A 13,354-nucleotide genomic window follows, 5' to 3' on the forward strand; every position below is an offset into this window, starting at 1 on the left:
GAGAAAGATCCGGACTAACGGCACCTCTGTCTGTATTTTTGGCTTTCAGAGGGCCCCGGACCTTTGCCACCTCCATCTGACTTTTTGCTTTCAGTTTGGTACCAAAGCCGTGCAGCACGCCTGTCTGTTGTTTGTTTGACTGTTGGTGTTGTTTGTTTTCTCTGTGTTCTAATCTTCCTTAGAACTAACATGGGACAGTCCCTAACAATGCCCCTAAGTCTCACTCTTGATCATTGAGAAGACGTCCACGACCGGACACACAACCAGTCCATCGAGGTTAAAAAAGGAAAATGACAGACTCTCTACACATCCGAGTGGCCCACTTTCGGAGCGGGATGGCCAGTGAATGACACATTTAATAAGATCATTATTTTACAGGTTAAAGATCGGGTCGTCCACGGACATCCTGACCAGGTTTCTTATATTATCACTTGAGAGAGTCTCGCCTTAACCCCCCCCCGGGCGGAACCCTTCGTGAACCCGAATTGGCCTCCCCTCAACCCCCAGCCTGTCCCCTCGGCCCCGCCCGGTCCGCCGGCCACGTCTTCCTCTCTCTACCTTTGTGAAATCAGAGCCTTCTAAGAAACCTGTCCTCCCGGCAGACCCAAACTCCCCTCTCATAGATCTTCTCTCTGACAGGCCCGGCTGAAACGGAGGAGGCAGAGCCGCCGGCCAGATCAGTTGCCGGGCCACAGTCTGATAAGGGTTTCTCCCCTGTCGCAGGGAGATTGCGCAATAAGCGCGAGGTGATGCCAGATTTCAACCTCCCAGGCTTTCCCACCTAGACAGGGAACCGGTGGCCAGACCCAATACTGGCCGTTTTCAGCAGCTGACATTTACAATTGGAAACAACACAACCCTTCTTTCTCCAAAGATCCGGTGGCACTCACCGACCTAATAGAATCTGTTTTACTTACCCACCAGCCTACTTGGGATGACTGCCAACAGCTCTTACAGGCCCTCTTAACCTCAGAAAAAAACAAAAAACAAAAAACAAAGAGTGTTCCTAGAGGCCAGAAAGCATGTTCTGGGAGATGATGGGCGTCCCACCCAGCTGCCTGAGGACCAAACTGAGATTTTAATACAGCTGAAGGTAAGGGACACCTACGCCTTTATCGCCAGTTGCTTCTAGCGGGTCTCCGAGGGGCTATACGACGCCCTACTAATTTGGCTCAGGTAAAACAGGTATTACAGGAAGCAGGGGAAACTCCCTCCGCCTTTCTAGAGAGACTTAAGGAGGCCTACCGTATGTACACTCCCTATGATCCAGATGACCCAGGACAAATGACGAGTGTCTCTATGTCCTTCATCTGGCAGGCTGCTCCAGATATCAGGACTAAGTTACAGAGGTTAGAAAATTTGCAGGGCTATACATTACAGGATTTACATAAAGAAGCTAAAAAGATTTTTAATAAGAGAGAGAATTGAGTCGAATCTTGGCCGCCGTAGTTCAGGGCCAAGAAAGGAAGGGAGATAGGGGGGAGCTCGAAAGGGGCTGAAGCTGGATAAAGATCAATGTGCCTATTACAAAGAGAAAGGACACTGGGCCAGAGAGTGCCCCAAGAAGCCTGGCGGACCCCGAAAGCCTCGACCACGAACCTCCCTCTTGGCTCTAGATAAAGATTAGGGAGGTCAGGGCCAGGAGCCCCCCCCCCTGAGCCCAGGGTAACGCTTAAGTTGGGGGGCAGCCGGTTACTTTCCTGGTAGACACAGGAGCCCAGCATTCAGTCCTCACTCAAGCTTCAGGACAACTCAGCGACCGGACGGCCTGGGTACAAAGAGCTACTGGTGAGAAACAATACCGATGGACTACGGACCGCCGGGTTCAGCTGGCTACTGGTAAGGTGACCCATTCCTTCTTACATGTTCCGGACTGCCCGTACCCTCTGCTGGGCCGTGACCTGCTCACCAAACTAAAAGCACAAATTCATTCTCAGGAAAGAGGGGCCCGAATAACTGGCCCCCACGGAACTCCCCTTCAAGTTCTATGAATATAGACTATATGAACTGGGACAGGACAAGCCACAATCCCTAGAAATAGACACTTGGGTCACGAATTTTCCACTGGCTTGGGCAGAGACTGGTGGGATGGGGTTGGCACTCCAACAGCCCCCCTTAATTATACAGTTAAAGGCCACTACAACTCCAGTCTCCATAAAACAATACCCCCTGTCACATGAAGCTTATCAAGGTATAAGGCCTCACATTACGAGGCTTCTAGATCAAGGCATCCTAATCTCCTGCCGGTCGCCTTAGAATACGCCTCTTCTGCCTGTTAAGAAACCCGGCACTGGAGATTATAGGCCAATACAAGACTTGAGAAAGGTCAACAAGAGGATAAAAGATATTCATCTGACTGTTCCAAACCCTTACAATTTGCTCAGTAACTGTTCATTGATGAGAAACGGGTATGCTAAAGGGGTCCTAACACAAAGGTTGGGACCCTGGAAACGCCCTGTGGCCTACCTGTCTAAGAAATTGGACCCTGTGGCCTCCGGCTGGCCACCGTGCCTAAGGATGGTGGCTGCTATTGCTGTCCTGATCAAGGACGCTGGAAAATTGACTTTGGGACAGTCACTCACCATCCTAACACCCCACGCAGTGGAGGCCTTGGTAAAACAGCCCCCAGACCGCTGGCTCTCTAATTCCCACATGACCCACTACCAAGCCTTGTTACTGGATGCAGAACGGGTTCAGTTTGGGCCCGTAGTCGCCCTCAATCCTGCCACCTTGCTTCCTCTACCAGAGGAGACAGAACAGCATGACTGACTACAAATCCTCGCAGAAATACATAGAACCAGGCCGGACCTATCGGACCAGCCTCTTCAGAATGCTGACCACACATGGTACACAGATGACAACAGCTTCTTGGCAGAGGGAGAACAAAAAGGCTGGAGCTGCGGTCACTACGGAGGACAAAGTGATTTGGGCGAAAGCCCTGCCTGCTAATACCTCTGCACAACGGGCTGAACTCATCGCCTTGACTCAGGCGCTCAAGATGACAAAAGGTAAGAGGCTAAATATATATACAGACAGCCGTTATGCCTTTGCCACGGCACACATCCACGGGGAGATCTACCGGAGGCGGGGGCTGCTCACATCTGAGGGTAAAGATATTAAAAATAAGGCTAAAATTCTGGCCCTCTTAGAAGCCCTATTCTTGCCCAAAAGACTGAGTATTATACATTGTCCAGGACACCAGAAAGGGCACAACCCAGAGGCACGAAAAAACCGGCTGGCCGATGCCACGGCGCGAGAAGCGGCCATGAACAAACAAATCTTGCCCTTAAATAGCCCAGACCAACCCACGCCCCCACCAGTGGGACAAACTAGTTGGGTTTATGCCCATGAGGACATAGAGCTCCTAAAAAAATGGGGGCCATCTACCACCCTCAACTAAAACAGTGGGTCTACAAAGGACTTTTGAATTGATCTCCTTTTTACATAAGAAGATAAAAACCTTACTAGATCGAGAAGAGATAAATCTGTGTTTTTTTTTGAATTGGGACAAAGCGATACAAAAGGTGACTGAGAGTTACAAAGCGTGCGCTCAGGTTAACCCGGGAAGGACCATGATTGGACAAGGAGTTCGTCCTAGGGGACACCGTCCCGACATCCATTGAGAAATTGATTTTACTAAAATTAAACCAGATATATATGGATACAAGTATCTCCTAGTGTTTGTAGACACCTTCTCAGGATGGGTCAAAGCCTTCCCCACGAAGCACGAGACTACAAAAATGGTCACCAAGAAGCTCCTCGAGGAAATCTTTCCCAGGTATGGCATGCCTCAAGCGTTGGGGTCGGACAACGGGCCCGCTTTCGTCTCCCAAGTAAGTCAGTTGGTGGCCAAATTGCTGGGGATTGATTGGATAGACCCCAGAGTTCAGGTCAGGTAGAACGCATGAATAGAACAATTAAGGAGACTTTATCCAAACTTATGCTTGCAACTGGCTCAAAGGATTGGGTGGCCCTCCTTCCCCTAGTTCTATATCGGGCCCGGAATACCCCGGGCCCCCATGGTCTAACTCCTTTTAAAATAATGTATAGAGCACCACCCCCATTTGTCCATTTCTTTGATTCAAACATTGCTGATTTTGCTGACAGCCCTTCTCTGAGGGCCCATTTACAGGCCCTACAGATTGTGCAGAGAGACGTCTGGAGACCTTTGGCCGCTGCTTACCAGGACAAGCTTGAACATCCGGTGGTGCCACACCCGTTCCAGATTGGAGACACCGTGTGGGTGCGCAGACACCAGACCAAGAATCTCGAGCCACGGTGGAAAGGACCCTACACCGTCCTCCTGACTACCCCGACCGCCCTAAAGGTAGACGGAGTCTCGGCTTAGATCCACGCACCACACGTCAAGACAGTCCGGTCTGAGGAATTGACTAATCACAACACTACACCCCAGACATGGAGAGTTCAGCACACTCCAAACCCCTTAAAGTTAAAACTCCTACGTGGCTCCTCCTAGTCCTTTTGTGGCCTAGAGTCAGTGGGGGAATAAGCCCCCACCAGACAGAAATTTCTTGACCAAGTCGAGTGAAAGATTTCACTCAAAGTTAACAAAAAAAAAAAAATGGGGGAATGAAAGACCCCAGCTTAGCAGCAGTAATGCCATTTTGCAAGGCTATATTTAAGATGACTGGTTCAGAGAAAGGTTAGAACACTGAGTACACAGCGGCTGCCAAACAAGATGTGTTTGGTTGAAGGCCTGGCAACAGGAGGACTGCCGTTGAGCACCTGACAATGAGAAAAGCCCCGGGAGAGGTCCCACACCCTGGTGGGGGGCCGAGTCAGCCGTTATGTTCCAAGAAGGTAGCTAAGAAACTTGCCCCCAGGCTGAACCCTTGGGGGGCCGAGTCAGTCCTTATGTTTCAGGAAGGTAGCTAGGAAACTTGCCCCCGGGCTAAACCCTTGCCATATTAGAATCCACCAATTATATCCCTGTAACCATGCATCTGCTTCTGTATGCTTGCTTCTGCTCCCCAAAATCCTATAAAAGCCCATCCTTGGTTCCATGGGGCGCGCCAGTCCCCCGAGTGACTGAAGCGCCCGCAGGTGCCTGTGCCTGTGTATCCCGACAATAAACCAAATCCTCTTGCTGATTGCATCCTGTGGTGTCTCGGTCTGGTCTTTGGAGTTGGAGGGTCTCCATCCCGAGGGAAAGTTCTCCCTGAGAGCTTTTCACAGTCAGTGCTCTTAACCACTGAGCCACCTCTCCAGCCCTCCTTTATACCTCTTATTATCGTCTTTAGTGCCCCCCATGCTAAAGCCCTTCTTTATGACAAGTACCTTTCTACTATAATGTCAGTGTATGTGTGTGTGTGTGTGTGTGTGTGTGTGTGTGTGTGTGAGAGAGAGAGAGAGAGAGAGAGAGAGAGAGAGAGAGAGAGAGAGAGAGAACGAACAATGGCTGCTTGTCTGATTGAGGGGTGGGTCCTTAAGAGTCTTCCCTTCCACTTCAGAGATTTTTTTTTTAAAGAAGCACAGCTTCCATTTTCTTTTTTCTTTTTTCTTTTTTTTTTTAGGTTTATTCATTTATTATATATAAACACACTGTATCTGTCTTCAGACACACCAGAAGAGGGCATCAGATCTCATTACAGATGGTTGTGAGCCACCATGTGGTTGCTGGGAATTGAACTCAGGACCTCTGGAAGAGCAGTCAGTGCTCTTAACCACTGAGCCATCTTTCCAGCCCAACTACCAGAGATTTTTAAAATCTGAGATTTAGTGAAATTGAGTACAGTCACAGTGTTGCAAAATGACCACTACAGTCCATGTCTACAACTCTTTCATTTTCCCTGGGAAGAAGCTCTGTGCCTATCAAATAGTGACTCTGGCCCCCATTCCCCATCTCCTCTGGTCAGCCATTTGTTTCTATGGCTTTGCTATTCTAGTCACCTCATCTCAATGGAATCATACTCGGCTCCCAGCATGTATGCATGCTTTTCTAATCTCCTAGGCATTTATTAATCCACCCAGGATGACAGTTAAGATAAGCCACCAAAACTCCACTCCTTATCAATTTGGCACCCAAGCACATTCCTTTAAACCATTGAATTTACCCACCATCCCACCCACCAAGGCTCTGCCTTTATCCTTTTGTGTCTGGCTTACTTTATTTACATGTTTGCAAGTTTCATTTGTGTTGTAGAACGTGTAATAATCCTATTCATCTTTATGGTTCAATTAACTTCTCAATTGTTTATTCATTTACTCACACATTTTTAAAAAGGTTTAGTTATATTTGTGTCTGTGTGTAAAATATACCTGGGAGTGCAGTATCAGGTCCATCTGAGTTGGAGTTACAGATGCAAGTTGTCTGACATGGGACTGAACCATGGTCCTGTGCAAGAGCAGAATGTACACTTAACCTCTGAGCCACCTCTTCAGCTAACCTAGTCCACTGGGAAGAAATTCCCTGGAGTCCCCTGCCTTTCATTGTGCTACTAATTGCGGTGGCTCTGGTAGCGTCAACCTACCTCAAATAGATTCACCTCCAATGGGGCTGGAGATTTTGGGGTCACATCTGTAAGCTGGAAAGGGAGCAGTGGCCATCTTGCTTTCTGTATCCACAAGTGGGAACCTGCAGGGCCTGTGGCAGTTAATTAATGTGTTCCCTTATCTTGCTTCTCCTGCTTGAACAGTGACCATGCTTGAACTTCTGGCTCTCCATTTAATTAGCTCTACTCTTGGCTTGTATGCGTGTTACTCTGTGTGCTAAACATGGCTAGCCACTCCTGTGGGATGCTCCTACTGCTGACACTAGAGACTTGCAGACAGCAAAGTCCTAATTCATCCGTGTGGTCCCATCTGTCTCTCAGGTGCTTGCCCATCTGTCTTCTCTCTGCATCTGTCATCCTTCCCTGCCTGCCTTTCTTGGGTTCTTACACAAGGCACAGAACAGCTGGGATAAGATGGCATCTGACGGGGCCCCATTGTGTAGAGTCAAAGGCCACAGAAAGCTCATATTCCATGTCTTCAAGTGACAGTGCTTATCTGATACAGTCCTCATTGGTGCACACGGTTTAGACTCCGTTAGCTCATTTAATGTCCACAGTTTTGTCCAGAAGTAGCAAGGAAGATGGGAAGATGTATCCATTCAAAATTTTGTTTATTCTACTTTGTATTGTGTGTGTGTGTGTGTGTGTGTGTGTGTGTGTGTGTGTTTCCAGGCTAGCTGGTCTGCAAGCCTCTGGCTAATTCTCTTGGTAATTCTCATCTACCATCTCATTGTGGGAGTTGGGAGCTGGGAGCTGGGATTAGCAGTGAGTACCATTGTATCCAGCTTTCTGTGGATTCAAACTGAGGATTCAAACAACCCCAAAGAGGCTAAGGAAGTCTATAGCTTCCCTCTTCCTGTGATTCTGCATCCTACTTGTTGCTGGCCCTACATGGTACCAGATTTAGACAGAAACATCTAGAAAGGCCCAGAGAGCACAGTAACATCCTTGAGCCCTGTCTATTGACAAAGAAATTTGAAGGACACTTTGAAATGTTCTGACACTGACCTTTGGCACTCCAGTGCCTTCCACTTTAAAGGAAGAAGGCATCAGATCTCTTTGTCTGACTCTGAATTTATCTCCTTTCCTATTTGTACTTCTCAAAAATTTGATGTTAGGATCAGGGAGATGGCGCAGCTGGCAAAGTTCTTGCCTTAAAAGCATGAAAATCTGAGTTCAATGCCTAGAATCAACATACAAAAGCCAGACATGGCAGTGTTTGTAATCTCAGTGCTGTACAGGTAAAACGATCCCCAGGGTTTGATGGCCAAGCCGTCTCAGAAAAGAAAATAGACCACATTTGAAGAACCATATTGTTTCCTTTCTTCTCTTCCTTGATCCCCACCCCACCCAACAAAAAACTCTTCTCCTGGGAAAAAAAAGAACTATATTGTTCCTGGGCCTCTACACAACACACATACACCTGCAGCTACATGCACAGACACACACACACACACACACACACACACACACACACACACACACACACACGGATACACAGAGAGACAGACAGACACAGGATGAGCTGCTACTTGGATTGGTTAGAGAGCAAGTATTCATTAATGACCAGAACCTGTGTTCACTGAATGGTCCATTGGGCAGTGCTTTTCAGACCAAAGGAACCAACCAGATATGTATTAAATCAGTCAAAGATAAATAAAACCATTAACATTTCAATTTTAATGAATTGGCTGATGGAGTTGTGTACAGTGTTACTGAATAAGGGCTTCCTTCCCTGTATGACTAGAAGTCAATATTAAAGCACCAGGTTTTGATTACACAGCCAAACAGCAAGGGCCCTCGATCATAGAATGTAGCACAATTATCTCTCCTACATCAGTAAGCAGTGGGGTGGCCACAGGAAGGGAGTCATTCCTTGTTGGTTGGACAGCATGCCCTCTTTTGGACCAAGTGACATTTCCTAAAGGGGACTATGAGGTTGTGACAGCAGTTAGCTGATGACTTGGTTGGAGACCTTTTCTGACAAACTGTGGTTACCCGGAATCTCTGTGTGGGTGTGCCTGGGCTGCAGCTGATCTATGTCATCCCTGCTCCTTAAATCTCCTGGAGCCACTTTAGATCAATGCAGAGAGCTCCCTGGTGGAGTCTACCTTCCATATTCAGTTGGAATGGCCTAGTGATCTCTGTATGTGCACATGTGTATTCAGGTGTGTGTGTGTGTGTGTGTGTGTGTGTGTGTGTGTGTAGATGCCAGAGGTTGATGTCATGTGTCTTCCTCAGTTGCTCAGACATTAAAATACTTTTAGATTTATTTTATGGGTATACATTCTTTGTATATACACATATGCATATATACATACACAGACACTCACAGACACTCACAGACTACATCTTCCTGGAGCTGGAACTAGCATGGTTGTGAGCCATTCTGTGAGTACTGGGAATTTAACTTGGGTCTTCTACAAGTGCTCTTAACCAGAGAGCCATTTCTCCAGCCACTCTCTTATATTCTGAGGCAGGGCCTTAGCTGGAGCTCTCTGAGTTGGCTAGACTGGCTGGCTGGCAAGGTGCGGAATTCACCTGTCTCCATCTTCTCAGCTCTGGGATTACACTCGAGTGTTACCGTACCTGACTGTCGGTGGGTGCTGGGCGTCTGAACTCAGGTCCCCATGCTTGTGCCTGAAGTGCTGTACCAGCTGAGCCGCCTTTCCAGCCCTACTTAGTGACCTCTTGGTTCTAAATGTTCAGGACGAGAATCAAAAACTCTGGGTCAAGGCAGAAAGCTTACAGCACAAGTTTTCAAAATCCAATGGAAACTTTTCAAGGCTTTTCTGACTTAGGACAGATCTGACTCCAACTTATAGGATGTGATATCAGCTTGCAGAAGCCTGCATGTGATCTTTATGCTATGGAGACGCAATTCATTTCTGAGCTAAAAGCATCTTGGGTCATCTTTATCTCCATTCATAGCAGATGCTATGGTGGCAGTAGTCAGTTCTTCAAGGCCCACGACAGGGAGAAGCCAGTGTGTGGCACAGGTCTGTGAGTCCATGTCTTGGCCAGCCATGGTGGTCACAGCTGGTTTGGTGTGGTCTGGGTGGTCTTGTTCTGAGGTTGTTTTGTATGTCATTGTCCAATGATGTCCAGTGTGAGGGAACTCTGCATTTGCATTGTTTCTACCCATCATGCACTTGGCTTCTTTTTATACTATGCCTGCCAAGTTCACGTTAGTGCCATCTTTCTCTTTCACATTAGTGTATGTGTGTATGTGTGTTGTATGCATGTTTACACTCACAGTATCTATACCTGTGGCATGTGTAGAAGACAACATTGTGGAGCTGGTCTTTTTCTTCCATAGTTACATGAGTTCCAGAGATGATGCTGAGTTCTTCAGGCTAGCACAGCAAGCACATTTTACCAGTTGAGCCATTTTGTCAGTTTCAATAACTTTTCCTATACTAAAAAAATGCAGCACACATCTTATTTCCTTTATTTATATGCATGTATGGTGCATGGGTATGTATGTGTACATGTATGCGTTCACACGTCTAGGTTTGCATGCTTATGCATGCATGTGGAGGTCATGTGTCAACACTAAGTATCACCTTCTGTCATTATCTACTTTATTTTTCTGAGGCAGTGTCCGTCATTAAACCTGTTCAGCTAGAACGGCTGGCCTGATGACCTTAGCTCAGATTTCTGCCAGACCTTGTCAAGCACTCCTGTAACTCCAGTGCCTTTGGGGTAGGTCCAGAAGGCCCACTAAGGCTTGCTGGCTGCCAGCCTAGATCCAGGTTCAGTGAAATTGCATCTCATGAGGACAACAAGAGGGAGAGTGAGAAGGAGGGCAGGACAGCTGATGCTGCCCTCTGGCCTCTGCACACACTCACACAGGTGTGTATGTGCAAGTACTCACAAGTGAGCACACAGATGTCTTCATAAATAAAGGCAAGTCTGCCCTTAAGAGAAATTCAGAGGCTTGCAACTCCCTTGCCATCATATTATCTCTATGAGGTCCCTTTGCAATGTCCTCTCTAGGAGAGGCCAGCAAGGTCAAGTACCAGGCCAGGCATGGGGCTGGTAATGGGCCAGCTCGCATGGGTGAAAGGTAATGAGTTAATGACAGTGGAAGTGGGAGGTGCACCAAGGGGCTCATCAAGGAGGTGCCAGGGACATCAAGCTGTCAGAAGCTCCATGGGAGAGAGCAGAGCACGTGGAGGCTCTAAGGGCTCCTGCAGGGCCTCTCCCACCCTCTCCTGGCAGCTGGGGACTTGCCCCTGTGGATCTGTGGTATCATTCGTGCAGGCCAGTGCTTCCCACCAGCCTTGGATTTGACAGGCTGTGTTTCTGTTGGGTTCTTTCTATTGTAAAGCAAATCGCAGTGAGTCCAGTGGGTGGAGGGCTAAAGTATAGGTTCCTGCCTGGTGGTTGCTGGGTTCCACGGTGGGACAGGTATTAATTAAAGGATGCCTAGGCTGTGGGAGGTGGGCTTTTCCAAACTTAGGACCAAGTGGAAAAACTGCTGTTCCCTCCCCCACCAGCTCAGGGAAATGGCCAAGAGTCTATGGGGGGAAAAAGGCTCCCCTTATTAATGATTTTTAAAATTATTGCTTGCTTTGTCTTTCAAGCAAAGGTCAAAAATACGTTTTGAATTTGTACCTACAGACTGCTTAGGACTCCCCAGAATGAATGTGATATAGTTATTTGACTGGGAGTTTATTGAAAAATTGAATGTTATTGAGTGTGTGTGAGTATGTGTGTGAGAGCTTGTATGCATGTGCCACAGGCATGTGTGAAGGTCAGAGGACAACATGAACCATGTAGGTCCTGGGACTAGAACTAGGTTCACAGGCTTGGTTTCAAACACCTTCGCCCACCAAACCATCTTGCTGGCTCCTAGCAAGTTAATTTAGATTACTGGTTCTAAAATTTTTTTTTTGATTTATTTATTTATTTCATGTATGTGGGTACATGGTTGCTGTCTTCAGACACACCAGAAGAGGGCATCTGATGCCCGTTACAGATGGTTGTGAGCCACCATGTGGTTGCTGGGATTTGAACTCAGGACCTCTGGAAGAGCAGTCAGTGCTCTTAACCACTGAGCCATCTCTCCAGCCCTCTAATCTTTCTTATGTGCTCTCTTCTGATGCTATAGATGATGGAAGAAGTTCACATTTGTTATATTGGAAGTGGTTTTATCCCTTAACGGTTCGTGTGCTCACAGTTTGTTCTCCAAAAGAGAAATATTGGGAAGTGGTAAGACTTTAAAGAAATGAGGCTTTGTCACTTCGTTGAGGGCATGGAATTAGAAGGAATTCATGTGTGTCTTGCAAAGCGAATTAATTCCGAAGAGGAAGGGTCATTATTAAAGAGATGGGGGAAGGGAGCTGGAGAGATGGCTCAGTGGAAAGAGAGCTTGCTGTAAATCTCCAGCACCCGTGTAAATATCCAGAAGTTGCCACTGGCATTCCTGTAACTCCTAGGCCTTGGGAGCAGAGACAGGTGGGTCTCTGGGGTTTGCTGGCTACCAGCCTGACTTCGGGTTCAGTGACAGACCCTGTCTGAAGGGACTAAGGTAGAGAGTGATAGGGCAGGACCCCAGTGCCTCCTCTGGCCTCTGGGAGCCACTCATATCTATTTATACCCTACTCACACATATGTGTGAGATTGAGGATGACCCTTGAGTCTTTCTGGCTCCCTGTCTCACTTGGTAATCTCATACTCTCAACGTGCTTCCACTATAACGACATTTGCCATGTTGTGACCACGCCAGAGGAACCTCACCAGCAACTGAAGAGATGGTGCTACCCAGACTGCTGTGCAAGTCTAGGGCCTAGAGAAACAGAGCACAGGGATGGGCTTGCTTGATCTGAAAACCAAGGCAAGCTCAACAAGGCTGGAGAACACTCTACAGCCACCAACAGGGAAAGCCCTTGTCTTTCAGGACCGGGTCTGCTCAAATACCCTGCAAATGCACATGGACGCACACACACAAACATATGTGCACATACATACTTCTCTACTTTTGTAGAGTAAATGCATTTTTTAAAAAATCAGCTTCATCAACACATGTTCTAATTATTTTTACATTGCTGTGATAATATAACATGACCAAAAGCAACTTACGGAAGGAATTCTACACTCCTACAGGGAAAGTCCAAAATGACAGGGAAACATGGCAGCAGGTGCCTGGAGTGAGAAGCTGAGAGATCAGATCTCAACCACAAGTGGGAAGCAGAGTGAACTGGATCTGGGACAAGACTATTGTCTTTGTGTTCTATTGCTGTGAACAGACACCGTGACCATAGCAACTCTCATAAAGGAAAGCATTTAATCAAGGCTGGCTTACAGTTCAGAGGTTTAGTCCATTACATCATGGTGGGGAATGTGGCAGTGTGCGGGCAGACAGGGTGCTGGAGAAGTGGATGAGAGTTCCACCTTCTAATCCATAGGAACCAAGACGAAAGTGACAGCGGGACTTACTGCAGGTATTCGATCACCCTGTGAACCTGAGATTGTGTTCTGGTGTGGCCCAGCCCGTAGCACACACCTTGAGTCCCTCTGGCTGGAATATAAACACACCCTTAGTACACACCTTTAACTCCAAGCAGTGAAGGTAAAGTTAGTTTGTAGAAGGAAGCACCCATGTTTGAAAGCAATGTCTAATTGAGTGACAGAAAAAGTCATGGATCACAGAAAGATTTGACAGACTAGGATATGCCCAACTCTCACAAGGAGAGAAGGGCAAGGAAAGCTACTCAAGGGAGAGACAGACAGCACAGGAGGGAGACAGTATAGAACAGGAATACCGTAGAGCTCATGGAGAGCAGCACAGTAGAGTTGAGAGGGAGAGTGGAGCAGCTGAGAGGGAGGAGGAGGCA

General features: G+C 47.4%; 1 long non-coding RNA gene across 1 annotated transcript; it reads left to right on the plus strand.

The window, feature by feature from the left end:
• Positions 1-2,049: 2,049 nt before the first annotated feature.
• On the plus strand, positions 2,050-5,116 carry LOC134485170 (uncharacterized). Its single transcript, XR_015647473.1, has 2 exons — positions 2,050-3,778; positions 4,108-5,116. It is a non-coding gene; the product is annotated as an uncharacterized LOC134485170 (long non-coding RNA).
• Positions 5,117-13,354: the final 8,238 nt, after the last annotated feature.

Source organism: Rattus norvegicus, chromosome 1 (genome assembly GCF_021556685.1).
Source record: "Rattus norvegicus strain SHRSP/BbbUtx chromosome 1, alternate assembly SHRSP_T2T, whole genome shotgun sequence".
NCBI lineage: Eukaryota > Metazoa > Chordata > Mammalia > Rodentia > Muridae > Rattus > Rattus norvegicus.